Source organism: Silene latifolia, chromosome 5 (assembly GCF_048544455.1).
Source record: "Silene latifolia isolate original U9 population chromosome 5, ASM4854445v1, whole genome shotgun sequence".
Lineage (NCBI taxonomy): Eukaryota > Viridiplantae > Streptophyta > Magnoliopsida > Caryophyllales > Caryophyllaceae > Silene > Silene latifolia.
This window is the reverse complement of record NC_133530.1, coordinates 44,788,970-44,808,092: the sequence shown is the minus strand read 5'-3', so window position 1 is coordinate 44,808,092 and position 19,123 is coordinate 44,788,970. Positions and strand designations below refer to the sequence as shown.

At 36.3% G+C, this 19,123-nt stretch overlaps 1 non-coding gene across 1 annotated transcript; it reads right to left on the bottom strand.

Annotated features, from left to right (window-relative positions):
- Window positions 1–681: 681 nt before the first annotated feature.
- Window positions 682–788, bottom strand: LOC141658114 (small nucleolar RNA R71). Its single transcript, XR_012549019.1, has one exon. It is a non-coding gene; the product is annotated as a small nucleolar RNA R71 (small nucleolar RNA).
- Window positions 789–19,123: the final 18,335 nt, after the last annotated feature.

Sequence of the window (19,123 nt, the reverse complement as noted above, 5' to 3'; positions counted from 1 at the left end):
TGATTTTCATTGATTGTTATTAGTTGTGTCTTTCTTTGCCTTGGGGAAGTAAAACTCCTCAAGGTTTGTTCTAATTATTTTCGAGTTGTTTGATATTTTGCATGTCTAGAAGATCACAAGGTGACTTGTTACCCATTGATCACGAAATTGAAAGGACTTTGACAACCAATAGAAGACTTGCTAGAAACACTTTGAGAGGTATTGGTGAGATTGTAGATATTCAACCAAATACTATTGAGTTCATCAACCCTTTTGCAAGAGAAGGTGAGGAGAACCCAACACAAAATCAATAACACAATCAACCCACAATGCCTAAATTTTCATCACATTCCGTACCAACCGAGGAAAACCTGCCCAATGGTACTCCCACACCACAACACTTAACCGCAAAATTTCATTGCAAAATCCGCATTTATCCAATTAGTCGAAAGAAGCCAATTTGGGGGGATGCCTAGTGAAGACCCTTATTCCCACATGGAAACTTTTTGTGAATATTGTGATGCAATTTCACAAACCGGAGTGACTCAAGACCAAATTCGATGGGTCTTATTTCCTTTTTCTCTAATTGACACCGCAAAATAATGTTTGAAAAGCCTTGATAAGGCTACTCTTGGAATTGACTCTTGGAAGAAGTTGGCTCTCGCTTTCTACAAAAAATTCTACCCTCCGGAAAAGACTAACATGCTAAGAGCTCAAATTACGGGTTTTAGGCAAAGGGACGAAGAGTCTTTGTATGAAGCTTGAGAGCGATTCAAAGGAATTTGTCGCTCATGTCCTCATCATGGACTTTATGAAGACTCGAGAAACAATTTTGGAATGGTCTTTATGAAGACTCGAGAAACATTCTCAACATGGGATCAAATGGTATGTTCACCGAAGTTGACGATAATCAAACTTGGAACAAGATTGAGGAAATGGTGGTCTATAATTCACAATATAGTAGACCTCGCAAGGCTACTAGAGGAGGAAAGCATGAAGTGGACTCTATTACTCAATTGGGTGCTCAACTTAGTGCTCATATTGATACTATCAACTTGAAGTTCGAGAAGGATATGGCTAAACTTGAAGAAACCTCAAAATCACCAAAGCATCATGTTAATGCCATGGTGGCATCTTCATCAATCCCAAGTGGGATATGTGAGAATTGTGGAACTTTGGGACATGACCAAAGCGAATGTAGGGGAACAAATGAGCAAGTGAATGCTTTTCAAGCATACAAAAGTGGTACCCCTTATTCCAACTATTACAATGAAAACACCAAATTCCACCCAAATCTCTCATACAAAAGCAAAAATGTTCAAAACCCTCAACCAACATATACCCCACCTCCCATGAGAAACCAAAATCAAAGACCCTTTTACAACCAAAACCAAGGTTATCAAAAACAAACTCCATACAATCAACAAAATGACCAAGGTTTTGATGTTCAAAAAGCGGTCCTCCAAATGCAAAAGAATCAATAAGAATTTTTCACTCAAATGCAAAAAGATAGCCAAGCAAAAGACATCACCATCAAAAACATCCTAGCCCACACACAAATGTTGGAAACCCAATTGACCCAACTAGCATCTTCAAACTCTCAAAGGCAAAAGGGGCAATTACCACCTCAAAGTAATCCCCCAAGACATGAAACGGTTAGTGCCATTCACTTGAGGAGTGGTACGAGATATGAAGGACCAAAGAAGCAAGTTGAGGATGAAGTTGTGGAAGCTAGTGACAAGGAAAGAGTTGTGCAAAACTCTAGGGAAGAAGAACCCACCAATCAAGAAGTTTCACAGAAAAGTGAAGAAAAGGCCAAAGAGAAGGAGCCCATGTTAGAAATCAATATCTCATTAACTTTACATATTCATATATGTTACAATTTAATTTAGTCATAAATTAAATCTAGATCTTATGCATGCAAACATAAATAAATATAGAGAAAAAATCGTTTTCCTTACTATGTGATTTCGGTTTTATGGGCACCAACAAGATCTCCTTCTTGTTACTTCTTGAGCATTCCAAATAATGGATGAACAAAGATTCAAGTATAGAATCTCTCCCAAAAGTGAATACCCAAGGAAACACTCTTAATAACTAATATTATTATGTTCTAGTAATAATAAAAGTCTTTACTTAAAATTTGACACAAAATATTTATTTGTTCTCTTGAAATATTTCGGTCCAAGAGGAGGAGATTTTGTGGTTTTTATTTCTCTAAAAGTTTCATAAGATGTAGAGAGACATAATTTTATACTAGAAAATTATGTTAAGAAGAAGTGAATAATAAAAGAAAAGCCCCCTTGTCTTTTCTATGTGGAAACCGGTTGGAGGGGAAGGAGAGCCCAATGCATGGACTAGTTTTTCTACCCAAGAAAAACATAGGTATGCAAGGCTATGTAAGGTAGTAATCATAGTGTTTTCCACTTAAAATAAAAAACACAATATACACCTTAACCTACCTCCATATTTCGGCACTTTTATAAAATGGATGGTCCATTTTATTTTTTGTCATTTGTCAATTGTGACAAATGTGACATGTTACTTGTCATGTGAAATTATAATGTATTTTTAACATATTAAAAATCATCATACTCATAAAATATGTCATTTACAAAATCGACTAGTAATTCGTAATTACTTGTGCCAAAACGGTTTACCAAATTATAAATTACAACGTCTTGTATTTATAATAAATTATTCATTCAATTTCAATTCCAAATTGTTTCGTAAATAATAATTTTATCTAAGTAATAGAACAATTCAATTACTTAGACCGTATCTAATATAATCGAATTACAATAAGACACGTTAATTTTACTCACAAAATCATCCGTCAATTTTTAAGCAATTTAATTAACCCGTATCGGCATACGATTAATTAAATAATCAATTAAGAGTATTTCCTTATAGGTATGACCTAAGGGGATCAATCGATCACCACCGTCCGCACGACGAATAATGTCAAACTCTAGCCAACCAATCATTACCGATATGTGTGGACCAGTTGACTATAAAAAATTACATCCCACATGTATTCTTAAAATGAGATTTAAACATGTGATCATCATGATCGACAATTGTGATCGCATTATTGTCGGAGGACACTTATTCCAACAATCTCCCACTTGTCCTCGACAAGTGTGCGTCACCAATTCTCTTGTCCTATTACTATCTCCCACTCAATGCAAGGTGTCTTTCAGGTCGTACTTGCAAGTGATCATATCGAGAGTGGTTTCCTCGATCTGGAGAATAACTGACTAACCGGAATCATCTACCATAGATACCTTCCGAGCGTGGCCACGCATTTCCAGTTCATTACTCCTCGAGTGGCCCTGAGATATTGTTTTAACCCTGACAAGGGGGTGAACAATTCCTATCGCACTTATTCCCTTCGACTAGCCACAGCCATCATAACCCAAAATATGCCCATTTGACCCCATTTACGAAGGTCATAGTAATACAAATCAAAGTTAATCTGAAACTGTGCCACCTTAGGCGAACAGTCTTTAGTCAAAAGAATCGACTCATAAGAATACTATTGTAGCTCTCGCCATGACCAGGCTATATAAATTTGCCAGAACTCTATAAGCGGTCATAAGGCCCGACAAAGTGTTCCTAACAGTCTGCCTATGTGATCGATTAGTCATCTCACATGACTGTATGGCATTGAACTTGCCATCAATCGCATCACACTCTAGTCACTTCGAGACGTCACCTCATACAAGTGACTATGGGCGAATACTATGTTAATCCAGGTTCACTTTAACGGGGTTCAACATCGTCATACAACCCGTTTGGATGTAACAAAGTATAATAAAAGAGTTTTAAAGTAAAACTCGAACGACAAATACGATTATCACATATGAATAGTCAATGCCTGATTACTACTTCATATTCTATAATCCAGTTTGATCTTGAATGTAGTTGTTCATCTCAATTTAATTGAAACGACATGACTCATCATGTTAAGCCTATGAGAAGGCTTTGGTTAGTAGGTTTTATCAACTTCTTGTACCTTACTTAACCTTACTACATACTCGTTTTCCTTTGTAATGTATACATTTGCATTACAAAACTTTCTGAGTACGTGTCTAGATCCAATCTAGACATAAGCTCTCTAGCCTTAGAATAGCTCCCACTGTTTTCACAGTGTGCGGGACCCATCCCTCAAGCACATCTCATGATTGCAAGTGTACTCAATTTCCGTTGAAAGTATCTCTCATTGTTCTTTATTGCCTAGAACGATTCTAGAAAATCTATTTCTTAAATAACAAAGCCACAATGGTATCTTAACCATCCTAATGTGTTTTGATTATGGTTTTGTCGGAAACCATGCGCAATCTCAATTGTCAATTGTCACTTGTGTAACACCCTTACACAAAATTTTGCATCAAAAACACTTTGCATTACATCCTTAATGCTTTTTCAAGCACTTAAGGGTAATCTTTATGGCTTACTTGGTAACTATTACTTAAATTCGATTTGAAACAATTCATCATACTCAAAGTATATGAAGTGTTATACATCATTTCCTATTTAATTGATTCGGCAGCGGAAGCAAATGGAATCAATCAAATATGTTCAATTCGATTGAACTAGTCATGAAGCTTATCAACATAAGACTCCTTATTTGACATTAATATCATGTGGATTTATCTCCATAAATCCGGATATTAAGATGTATTATTTTTCTCCTAGTCTTAAATCATTCCCAATAATTAATATGTCATCCACATATAAGACTACTTAAAATTTCCGTAACTCCCACTAAACTTCATGTATAAACACAACTTCTCGACTTATCGGGAAAATTTTTATACCATGATCAAATCATTGATTCTAACTCATTGATGTCCTACTCAAGACCATCTCTTAAGTTGCACATTATCTTAGGATTATAAGAATCTATAAAACTCATGACATGTATTAAATACATTCCTTCTTTTGAAGAAGTGGGTTTTAGATTCAATTACTGTATGTATATCCTCATAATGAAACACAATCCCTAAGAAGATCCAAATAGACTTAAGCATTTCAACTAGTGCAAAACCCTTTGCCACCAATCAAGCTTTGAAATCTCTCTTTATTAATGCAAAACCCTTTGTCACTAATCAAGCCTTTTATTTCGGATTTTCATGGCTCTAAGCCTTGTATTGAGTTGTGACTTAAACATTCTCATGTAAGTCATATGTTCATTACTTTCAGAAGTAATTAACTTGAATCAAACAATTTCTTTGTAAGTTGTAAGCTCTTTACTTTCTTAAAAGTAACACTAATTCATCATCTTCAACACGTGATAACTTTAACCTCCTAGGTTTTGAAGAAACAACTTCTTACACAAAATGTCTTATGTAGCAAATAAAGACCAGTTTCTTGCGATATAAAGACCAGTTTCTTGCGACATAACATTCTTTGTGGCTCTTGGAATAGTTTCTCCCACTCTGTCTTCTAGAAATAAACTTGTATTTTAGGAAGACAGCTTCACGAGCCACAAACCCGTTGTACTCGTGATCATTGAAAGGGGAAAAATGAGCATTTGTTTCTTGTGTAAGCTTACAAACATGGTACCCTACCATTTCATATCTCATATGATTCGTTTTAGATTTAGTGGAAAAATAGTTTAGACAAAATGATAAAATCCCCAAAAGGATGAAGTAACTCAAAGTAACTTGATTGAAGTCCAAACCATATCGAATAGCGTTTGATTTCATATCCAACCACACATTATCCCATAATGTGTGTTAAGAGATATTAACTTGTGATACTATATCACATTTCATTTGGCTTATATCAAAGTCTTCACTTTGATAATCCCATCACGATTAAATCGTGATTCCTTGAACTCTTTGAACTTCTTCAAAGATTTCTCTATTTACCTTATTAAGTGAACACATTAGCGTAAACTTAAATTGTTGGTAAAAGAAAATGATCAACCTATTTTGGATCATTGATTTACAACCTCGATCTCCTTTTCAACCAAAAGGCACGAGATATCTTGCTTTGAATACAAGATACGCATATACCATAAGATCTATTGGTTTCAAGAGTACTCGATAACTCTTTGCGTTCATCATTCCAGAATTTAAGGTTTAATCTTTGGTCACCAATTTGAGTCTTCCATCATCTACATGATATGTCATCCTAGTTTGGTTTAGAATATAATCACCTTGATAATGGGCTAGCAATACATCAAATCGTGGTGTATAGGGCCACAAAAGTGAAACCTCTTTTGTCTCTTAACAAGTTTATATTCTTATTTAGAGTTTATGCACTTAATAGTCATAATTAAGTACAACTATAAACCCAAAACTAGATTGATTACATAATGACTCTATCTCTCAACATCATTGTTGCTAGTCGTCATATTCTAATCATCCTATGTATCAAGTACAATGATGAAAACCACCACCGGTTTCTAATATTGACGAAGTAGTACTAGCAAAATTTATGTCAATCAAATAAACATTTAAAGAAGAAGGTCCCATTAGATATCCCACAACTAACTTGTTGATTCTTCAATAATTTGAGGTAGTTTCCTTTCTAGCGTCCAACAATTAAGACAATGGAAACTTTATCGGTCGGGATTGATAGGTCCAGTATAGTTATTCTCAATAACGTTACTTTTAACATTACCTTGTATCAATTCCAATATAATTTTACTTCTTTAAAACCTTATCCTTTTCTTAACGGTTTAAGAGAATGCTCCCACTCATTTCAATGAGTCTTTGCTTTGAGAAGCAAAATTATATTCATGAAGACTACTCTTCATTCGTTTGTTTAGTCTTAAAACTTTCATTGAAGTGGTTGCGGTATTTTGGTCTATTACGATTTCCGAAAAATCTAATTACCAAAATAATTTATCGCTTCAAGGTACTTAATTCAATTAAGTATATGAAAAACAATCCATTGTAAGTAGATGTGTTAGTCAAGAATAAAAAACCTGTTTGATAATGAATAACTTTTATCTATACTCTTCACAAGAGATCCTTAGCAATGGTTCATATGAGGTTTTAGAAGAAAAATCATATTTGTCTTTAGTTACGATGTTTTAATGGAGATTTGAAATAATCGAAATGATATCGTATATGAATTGTGGTAAAGAAATAGAACAATATAATAACGGAATAGTGAAAAACAAAACATTTATCGTTATAATAATACTTGTAAATAATTTAACAAGATATGAGCATTTATGTAGTGACCTCTACCCAACTACAATAAATGATTCCAAGATCCAAATTCATATTAACTTGGGCACGGTAGGGCCGATTCATCCCTTATCAATATAACTCGGTGGATTAACTCTTTAATCGATTCTACTTTTAGAACTCTTGGTTGATAAAATTACATTAACATTTATCTTTAGCCCAAAACACATCCGACAAGGGCACGGTAGGGTCGATTCATCCCTTATCAATACTTTTGTTGAGTTCAACCCAAATTTCGAATAAATGTGTCCATGATCCAAATCCACATCAACTTGGGCACGGTAGGGCCGATTCATCCCTCATCAACATGAATTCGGTGGATAGACATTTATCACCCACTTCCCCTACGTAACAAGGTTTGTACCCCGGTAGGGCCGAGTGCACTCCCTCGCGAAATAGGTTTTCATGGTTTCTACTTTTTGGTAAGGCTAAGTCTCAATTGTTTATTTTTAGCGAGAGGTCATGTCAATTTATCATCTATCACGTTTTAAGTTAACTAAAGTGGTGAACTACGATAATTATAATTGACACGGTCGATAAACTCGATTAAAATGACAATGCATGTTTTAGTTATGGCGATTTAGCGATGCATGCAACATATAAATAAAATGCAAAGCATAAATTAAATCCTAGTATGGCCTTCCTAAAATAGAAAATCTAATTAACTATTACATATTCGGAAACCAACTCCATTGGTCCCTTGAACTTCGGTTTTGGCACGCATCTCGAGGTAACACCGTCTTAAATGGATCGCCTTCTTGAGTGGCATCGTTTTCAAGGAACTCCGGAATAAATAAATTACACAACAAATTACATAATTTCCTATTATACATTTGTATTTAAAATATAAAAAAATCTATTAAACTACAAAACGGTGATACGAGATCACAATAAATTACAACCGAATCGATATTCCCATACATTTCGGGTAATACCAATTAAAAACTAAGGCCATACTAAGTAAAATTACATAATTCAAAAATTACATAAAATAAAATTATGACAATCATAAATAAAATGCAGCATTATAATATGTATGAACATGTCCAATTTTATGCTAAATCGCCTTTAAGGAGCCAATATCGTATATTAAACGGTTTTTACGGATTTGCGTGATTCAACCTTTTAAAATCACAATAAATTACATAAAATCATATTTATGCACAAGTTAATTACCCTAACCAACTTAGGACTCAAAATTAGTCTCCACTAAAATATTGACAATAATTAACTTTTATTTCTTAAAATTGTTCATAAATGGACTCAAAATTACAATAAAATGCCATAAACTCCAAATAAATCACAAAAATTTCAAATAAATTTGAAATTTGAAATTTTAAACTCATGAACATTCTGAAAAAATACCATGACACTCATAATGTTCAAAAACTTAGGTTAAAAAATTTCGAAATTATCAAGGAAAAACTATGTTGCGATTTACCGGATTTATCAAATATTATCATAAAAATATGAGAAAAAATATATTTATCAACTTTTCAATTTTAGATCTGAAATAGGTAATAAAAAGTAACATGTGACGTTTTTCCTTAGTCATGAAGTATGTTTTAGCAATTATTCACTAATTAAAGTCACTATTTATGCTATTTTTCATCAAAAATTCATAAATCATGCATAAAGACTTCATTATAGCCTATTATTTTACACACATCTTATAAAATTTCATGTGACAACATACTAAATTTCTATGACCAGATTCGAAATTTATCTCATAGTAACCTATTTTTCATTTAAATTCGATTTTTATCATGAAAAATCCATATTTCGAGCATAAGAACTCCAAAAATTATGAAACTTTACAGGTCATCTAAAACTAATATATGTGAAAACATATCCAAAAACCACTGAAAAATTCGAAGGTTAGCAAATTTTAGTCCGAAAATGACATTTTTATCATAAAATCACATTTTTAATGCCATTATTATATAAAATGAACAATAAAAATCCATAAATTAACCCAAAAATCCTAAATACATTTTAGGACCAGAAACTTTAACATGCATAATGATTTCGTGATATGTCATAATAAACACAAATTTATAAGTTTTATATGTTAATCGTATAACTCGGAAAAACTTTAACCGATTTGCATGCAAACAACCTAAGGCTCATGATACCGCTTGTTAGAAATCAATATCTCATTAACTTTACATATTCATATATGTTATAATTTAATTTAGTCGTAAATTAAATCTAGATCTTATGCATGGAAACATAAATAAATATAGAGAAAAAATCGTTTTCCTTACTATGTGATTTCGGTTTTATGGGCACCAACAAGATCTCCTTCTTGTTACTTCTTGAGCATTCCAAATAATGGATGAACAAAGATTCAAGTATAGAATCTCTCCCAAAAGTGAATACCCAAGGAAAAACTCTTAATAACTAATATTATTATGTTCTAGTTATAATAAAAGTCTTTACTTAAAATTTGACAAAAAATATTTATTTGTTCTCTTGAAATATTTCGGTCCAAGAGGAGGAGATTTTGTGGTTTTTATTTCTCTAAAAGTTTCATAAGATGTAGAGAGACATAATCTTTTACACTAGAAAATTATGTTAAGAAGAAGTGAATAATAAAAGAAAAGCCCCCTTGTCTTTTCTATGTGGAAACCGGTTGGAAGGGAAGGAGAGCCCAATGCATGGGCTAGTTTTTCTACCCAAGAAAAACATAGGTATGCAAGGCTATATGAGGTAGTAATCATAGTGTTTTCCACTTAAAATAAAAAACACAATATACACCTTAACCTCCCTCCATATTTCGGCACTTTTATAAAATGGATGGTCCATTTTATTTTTTGTCATTTGTCAATTGTGACAAATGTGACATGTTACTTGTCATGTGAAATTGTAATGTATTTTTAACATATTAAAAATCATCATACTCATAAAATATGTCATTTACAAAATCGACTAGTAATTCGTAATTACTTGTGCCAAAACGGTTTACCAAATTATAAATTACAACGTCTTGTATTTATAATAAATTATTCATTCAATTTCAATTCCAAATTGTTTCGTAAACAATAATTTTATCTAAGTAATAAAATAATTCAATTACTTAGACCGTATCTAATATAATCGAATTACAATAAGACACGTTAATTTTACTCACAAAATCATCCGTCAATTTTTAAGCAATTTAATTAACCCGTATCCGCATACGATTAATTAAATAATCAATTAAGAGTATTTCCCTATAGGTATGACCTAAGGGGATCAACTGATCACCACCGTCGCACGACAGTAATGTCAAACTCTAGACAGCCAATCATTACCGATATGTGTGGACCAGTTGACTGTAAAAAATTACATCCCACATGTATTCTTAAAATGAGATTTAAACATGTGATCATCATGATCGACAATTGTGATCGCATTATTGTCGTAGGACACTTATTCCAACAGCCCATTGTGATTAGATTTCCATTCCCGAGTCGTCAAGCTAAGCCTAAGTTTGATGACCACTTGGAAAATTCATGGAGATTGTGAATAATTTAGAAGTCTCGATTCATTTCACGGAATTGATAAATCACGTTCCGGCCTATGCAAAGTACATGAAGGACATCCTTATGAAGAAGAAATCAATCCGGAAGCTTGAGACTATTGCCTTCACTAAGGTGAGTAGTGCCATCCTTTAAGGGAGCTCACCTCCAAAACTCAAGGATCCGGGAAGCTTCTCCATTCCATGCACTATTGGTGACACTACAATCAACAAAGCTCAATGTGACCTTGGGGCAAGTGTTAGTGTCATGCCATATTCGGTTAGCAAGAGGCTAGGAATGGGAGAACTCAAATGTACCAACATCACGCTTCAAATGGCGGATAGATCAACAAAGACACCTTTAGGGATATGGGAAGATGTTCCCGTGAGAGTTGGAAAATTCTTCATCCCGGTGGATTTTGTTATTGTTGACATGGAAGAAGACTTCAACATTCCTATTATCTTAGGAAGACCTTTCTTGCACACCACGGGAGCGGTGATCGATGTAAAGCATGGAGAACTCACCCTTGAAGTTGGAGATGAAACCATCACTTTCAATCTTGACAAGACCATGAGAGCTCCCCGATTGCATGAGCCGTGCTTTATGGTTGATCACTATAGCCGGAAGGATGATAGGAAAAAGTTGGAATGGAAAAAGAAAGTGGATGATGCTCCATCAAAAGAGCAAGAAAATAGCAACAATGAGAGCTTGAAAAGCTCACTCATGACAAATGAAGAAGATGGCCTCATTGGCCAAGACACGAAAGAAGGAGAGTTGTCTCTATCAACTCAAGAAATTTTTAATAATCAAGTAGATGAAGTTTGCGGTCTTTGGGATGATGAGTTCAAAGGGATATTCAATCCCTATATTGGTAATTCTATGAACCATGACCATCATGGAGAACAACAAGTGCAAAAATCTATTGAGGACCTTTATCATGATAATGAGCAAGCTTTCGACTACTTCTTCAAGGTGTTGAGTAACATCAACAACACCTTGAACATGCCCCCTTGACATCTCATCTTGGATGAGAGTTTGGTAGAGTCCTCCCTAAACCACCGTTTGTAAATATTCTAAATCCCTAACTTGTATTTCAATTATTACATTGCATTTTTGTCATTTTTGGATTTATTTTTGTGCCTTGATCAAGATATTCATTATTTTGAGATAAGTGAGGGAGGGACTGTTGGGGCTGGTGTCCTTTACAGTTAGTGCAAGGACTTACAAATCTCTAAAAGGATCAAAGGGCATACTTTTGGTATTATTATCAGTTGATCGACGTTTATCAATAACGGTTGGCTTGCTAGATAAGTTTGACGTTATTGTCATACAGATGGCGGTGATCAACTGGTCCCTAAAAGTCACACCTATAGGATACGTTTGAGAGATGTGACAGTATGAAAATACAGTCATGTTGATGCCTAATATGACTAACCAGTTAGTCAGAGTTATTGACTTGTAATTAGTCAAACGCGATGTTGAGATAATTATTTAATACGGATTAAATAATCATGGCGAAAACGAATTAAGCGGTTAATTTGAAAATTGAATATAAGCAATTATATTTAATTAATGTATATTGAATCAATCAATTATACAATATTGTCTTTGTCGGACACGTATTAATATATCGACTGAGTCGTGTTACTAGTTGATATTTTAAACCGATAACCGATGACGATTTATAATTGAAAACCTGTCGTATACATTTTAGCGAGACGAGTCGGACCATGAGTTAAAATGAGGAGAAAGTGGAAAGCCCAATCACTCCCCATGAAACCCACGGACCGAGTGAACAAAAGGGAGGGCATCTCTCTTTTGCAAGTGATCATCTCATTTTTACAGAAACTAGGGTTTTGGAGATTATTCCTCTGAAACCTAGATCTCACATCAGAAAACCTCACAAAATTCTCTCAATATTGCAAGGCAATTAGAGAATTCTTTCTAGCACAAGGGGCATAGTCTCAGACGGTCTTGGGTGCAACGATTAGGAGGAAATCTACTTTGATTTCTGTTCATTACGCCGCATTTCAAAGGACCCGAGGTTGATTCTTGTTCCTTATCGTTTCTCTATTGTATTTATGTTTTATGACGATAATCGCATGTTAAATTTACGTTATAGTCCTAAATTTAAAGGGTCTTATACGGATATTACCCTACAAGTGGTATCAGAGCGAGGCCACGTATATTTTTCATTGTGATTTTCATAAAAACGTTTTGAAACGATTTTTATTGTCTCAAAACCGTGCCATGTATACACGGCTGTTTTTGATTTTGTAAACCGTGACATGCTTATTCATGTCTGACCTTGATTTCGTTTTAATTTTGCATATTGTTATTTTATACTGAGATTATAGCAATATGTTAAGTTTTGTCAAATTTGTTGATTTAATTTTATACGAATTAGATCAAATTTGCAATGGTTTTGTTTCGACAAATCTGTTTTCACGAGGGTTTTAAAGTTTCAAAGATGTTTTCCTCTCGATCGAGCCATTTTCTTGTCGATCGAGAGCTTTTCGATGATGTTTTCATTCGATCGAGCACATGCTTTACTCGATCGACCTCTTTTTAAAACCCCACTGTTCAATCGAGAGGTCCTCGTACTCGATCGAACAGTTTTTGACTAAAGTCCTCGATCGACCTCTAGTTACGCTGATCGAGTACTTATGTTTGGCATACCTCTCGATCGACTAGCGATTCATCGATCGAGCCCTTTGTTCCTCGATCGAGAATTTTTGTCCCTGGATCGAGGGATTTTGTTTTGCGACTTTGAGTTTTAATCTTTTTGTTCCAAAAATTCTCTTTTGGCCATAAAATGTACATCATACGGATGTTGTACACTCGCTTGATAGTGAAACGGTTCACTCACGTACCTTATAGTTATTTTAAAGTGTATTTAAAGTAACGGATTGTAATGGATTAAAATTGAATTGATAGAAGCAGTTTTGTCATATAATTTTAATCATTAAAAGGTGGTTTGGATAAATTTAACATAATTACGGAATTATGTCACGAATAAATTTGTTTTAGTTGATGCATTTTATTTATCGTTATTGTTGAATGCCTTGAATGCTTTTATTACGTATTTATTTATTTTACAAACGGTTGTAACTTAGTGTGGCCTTAGTAGAACGTGTTACCGTAATGATGGAACACGGTCTTGGTTGTATTTTGAGATCTCGTATCTCCGTTTTGGATTTTTCACTTGTAATTACAGTTTTTGTATTTAGAATGTAAATAGGTTTATATTTGTAAATTTTAAATTGTAATTTTTGAGAAGACCAAAGATGGAGAGCGGATGCTCACTCCCGCTGCATGGAAAAGATGGAACATCAAGACAAGCTTTTCGGGTCCAACGGTGGATTCCAAAGTTGTATTATGTTCTTTTTACTAGGATAGGCCACACTAGGAATTTTTATTTACGTATTGCATATATTTTTTTTTTTTATGCTTTCATCGTAACGATAGCTTGCATCATTTTCCGCCTAAAACCAAACCACCTACTTATTGCATGAAAACTGACTCATATAAAGGTCACGCGTTAGTATTCTATGACATTCATATGTCACACGATTTTAAGCCATCACCTAAATTAATTCATTCACGTAATGCTAGTTTTTCGTTGACTTAAAATGAATTAAAATTAAGTTGATGGGATCTTCCTCGTATAAACCAAAATTGAGAATGGTCTTTATAGGTCAAACTCCAATGAGTCCCTTCTTCGTCGGTAGGCATAATATGACCCCTTCTACGTCGGGTAAGTTGGAACCGATTGACCTATTTTATCTCAACACCATGGTCACTCGTACGATCCTGTGATTATGGTGGACTATAGATAGGATTTACGGAAATCTATCGACCAAGAGTTCTTACGGAAGAATTAGCTAAACAGTTGGCTTATCAATTTACGGAAATTGAGTCTTGGGATCACTTGTATCATTCTTGAGGGAGATCAATTATGCAAGTGCGAGAGTCTACACGTTAAAATGAATTTTAAATAGACTTAAATCACCTCGATGAGTTGCTTATTTCGTTTTTCGTTTTCTTCCTTTTTCATTGTAGAACACGATCATTTAAACTGCTAAAACAATATGGCTGGTCTTCAGAACGACCCAATGCCAAGTGTCACATTGGACCGTGAGTCCGGCTTCGGATCTTCATGAATCGGATGAATCGATCTACTCGATCAAAGAATGATGGATCAAACTTCGCGGACCGGGAGGCGGCATTACGGAATGCTGCCGCTGACGGGGAAGCTCAAATATCTGATTGAGCCCATCCCACCAAACCCAGGCCCCACGGCTGGAATTAACGAGATCGACAAGTATAACGATTTCGCCATGGAAGCGGGTGCGGTAAAAGAACGTACTTATTTTTGCAATGGAATCCAATTTGCAGAAACGCTTCATAGCCCAAGGTGCAAACAATATTTTCACCACACTCACTAGGGAATTCTCGAAAGCACCGAGAATCGTGACCTATGAGCATACCACTCGCTTCTTTGATGCGAGACTCCAGAAGGGCCAACCAGTTTGCCCACACATTCTCAGCATGATTGAGAATGTCGAGAAGCTGGAGACGCTTGATTGTAAGATCAGCGAGAACATTGTGATTGACTGCATGCTTCATTCACTCCACGATGGTTTTGCGCTCTTTAGAGCGAATTACTATATGAATGATTTGAAGAAAAGTCCCCAGAACTGCACTCCCTTCTCGTACAGACCGAGAAGGACATGAAGTTCAGTGGGAGCATGAAGCAGGATGTTCTCGTTGTGTCGAACAAGGGCAAGGGTAAGGGTAAAGTTCAGCCAGGCCTAGCAGTAGGCAAACCGAAGTTTAAGAAGTCGGGTTCAGGTAAGAGTGGGCCTGGTGAGTCGAGCAACTCATCAGGCGCGACAAAGAGCAAGGATGGTAACATGGAGTGTCACCATTGCCACAAGACTGGGCATTGGAGGCGTACATGTCCCGTATACCATGAGGACATAAAGGCAGGTCGCGTTAAACCTGTTGGTATGTCTTCTTCTTCTACTTTTATTCATATGATTGAGATTAACCACGCAAGTTACGGAACTTGGGTACTAGATACTGGTTGTGGTTCTCATCTGTGTAATCATGTGCAGGGGCTCCGAAACATCGAACCCCTCGTAAAGGGTGAGGTGGACCTGCGTGTCGGGAATGGAGCACGAGTGGCTGCCGTCTCGAGGGGAACATATGTGATCCGGCTCCTAGCGGATTTGAGTTATTTTTGTATAACTGCTATTATGTACCCAGTCTTTCGAAAAACATTATTTCAGTTTCTGCACTTGACAAACTTGGATTTTCATTTGTAATAGAGAATAATTCTTGCATTTTCTCCTCACACAATATGATTTATGGCAAGGCAGTCTCCATGAATGGAATTTATGTTTTAGATCAGACCACCGAAATATTACACGTAATGAATAAAAAGATAAAGGTTGGTGACAAAGATCAAACGTATCTATGGCACTGCCATATGGGACACATTAATGAGAAACGCGTAAAACAGCTCATCAAAATGGAGCTATCTCGGCCTTTGATTTTCAATCATTTGGCACGTGTGAATCATGTCTCATTGGTAAGATGACTCGTATTTCCTTCAAAGGTGTTGGAATGCGCGCTGCTGACCTATTAGGACTCATACACACGGATGTATGTGGACCTATGTCAATCACCGCACGAGAAGGCTATTGGTATTTCATCACTTTCACGGATGATTTAAGTAGATATGGCTATGTCTACTTAATGAAGCACAAAAGTGAATCCTTTGAGAAATTCAAAGAATACCAGAATAGGGTACAGAACCTATTGGGTAGAAAGATTAAAACACTGCGTTCGGATCGTGGTGGCGAGTATCTTTCTCACGAGTTTGATCAACACCTTAAGGACTGTGGGATTGCCCTACAGTTAACTCCACCTGGAACACCTCAATTGAATGGTGTGTCCGAACGGAGAAATCGAACACTTCTTGATATGGTTCGATCCATGATGAGTCACACGGTATCACCCGATTCATTATGGGGTTATGCTCTTCTCGTCACCGCTCTAATACTTAACCAAGTCCGTCTAAAGTCATGTTGACAAGACTCCATATGAACTATGGAAGGAACGATCCCTAACTTGTCCTTTATACGGGTTTGGGGCTGCGAGGCTTATGTCAAGTGGAGACACGAGGATAAGCTCGGCCCGCGATCGGTCAAGACATACTTTATAGGTTATCCTAAAGGAACACTTGGTCATTACTTCTATTCGCCAACCGAACAACGTGTTTTTGTTGCGGCTAGTGCGACATTCTTAGAGAAGGAATTTCTCGAGAATGCAAAGAGTGATAGAACCTTCGACCTGTCGGAGATTCCAGAACCAAATACCGAGCAACCATTGGAGGAACCAGTTCCTTCAATCCCTATTTCTGCATTAATATTCCCGAGGAACCTAGGAGGTCGGGAAGAGTCTCTATTCCTCTGGACAGATACATTGGTATGGTCGAGGAACATGACATAGATGACATTCTACTCTTAACGAGTAGTGAACCCGCAACCTATAAAGATGCCATGACTAGTTTCGACTCAAAGCTATGGCTTGAGGCCATGCAATCCGAGATGGACTCTATGTATGAGAACAACGTATGGGATCTTGTTGACTTACCTGCTAAGGTTCGTCCCCTTCAATGCAAATGGCTTTACAAGATAAAGCATTCTGTGGAAGGTCAACAAGATATCTATAAAGCACGACTAGTTGCTAAAGGTTTCACCCAAGTGCCAGGTTTGCACTACGATGAGATTTTTGCACCCGTAGTCATGCTGCGTTCCATTCGGATTATCTTAGCGATTGCCGCTTTTCATGACTATGAAATTTGGCAAATGGACGTGAAAACCGCCTTCTTAAACGGCTTTTTGGAGGAAGAGTTGTACATGGTACAACCCGAAGGTTTCATCGATCCAGAACATCCTAAGAAAGTGTGCAAGCTTAAGCGTTCCATTTATGGACTTAAGCAAGCATCTCAGAGTTGGAATCATCGCTTCGACCAAATGATAAAAGAAAATGGATTTACTCGATCGGTCAAGGAACCATGTCTTTATATCAAGTCGAGTGGGAGCAAGATTGTCTTTCTAATATTGTATGTTGACGACATACTCCTGATTGGGAATGACATACCTCTCTTAACTTCGATGAAAGTATGGTTGAAGAACCACTTCCATATGAAAGATCTGGGTGAGGCACAAAGAATTTTGGGCATCCGTATCTATCGAGATAGATCACGTCGGATGTTATCTCTCAGTCAGGAGTCTCACATAGACAAAGTCCTAGAGAGATTCAGCATGACTAACTCCAAAAAGGGGTTTCTTCCCATGGCTCCAGGGGTGCATTTGAGCAAGTCTCAGGCACCAAAGACACCGGAAGAGAAAACGCGCATGACACGGATTCCTTATGCTTCGGCTATAGGATCAATCATGTATGCCATGATATGCACACGTCCAGACGTGGCATATGCATTGAGTATGACAAGTCGATTCCAACAAAGATCCAGGTGATTCACATTGGATGGTCATTGTCAAGAACATTCTTAAGTACCTACCGAGGACTAAAGATTGGGCATTGACTTATGGAGGCGAACAAAAGCTATGCGAATCGGTTTCGCAGATGCTAGTTTCCAAACGGATCGAGATGACTCGAAATCTCGGTCCGGATTCGTTTTACTCTTAATGGCGTTGCAGTCAGCTGGAAGAGTTCCAAACAAAGTGTTACAGCAGATTCTACGACTGAGTCCGAGTACTATGTCGCGTCTAGACATGTACAACGGAAAGCTCATCTAATCCGAGATTACGTGGAGCAAAAGGAAGTAGTGATAGAAAAGATTGCTACACATGATAATATAGCAGATCCTCTCACTAAACCATTACGACAAGATAAGCATGAAGGGCATGTTAATTCCATGGGAATTAAACGTGTTCCTGAGTTGTGGTACTCTTTTATGGATTAGATTCATCTTCTTGTGTACTCTATACGACATCATCGTTTTGATATTTATATATTTTGTTTTTCATGTGGAATTGTACGACAATTTTGAACACCACAAAGTGAACTGAACAAACATTATATTTTTTTAGTCCTTAATTGCCCACATGAGCTGATAACTCTGGCAATTATTTTGTGACATTGGTTGATGGTGGGTTCAACAAGCCATAAGTCAACCGGTTAACTGACCAATCACAGAGGCGAGTTATACGGATATCTCGTAGGACACAATTGTGACATCGACGTGGAGTCCTAAATGTTTTATAACATTCGGTGCCAGGTCGTGGATAGGACCTCCATGGTGATCCTAAGAGTCGATTCTTTTGACTATCGACAGTCTCTTGAGACTACGGCAGATTTTGGGTGACTTTGGTTTCTTTCTCACGGTCATCCGTA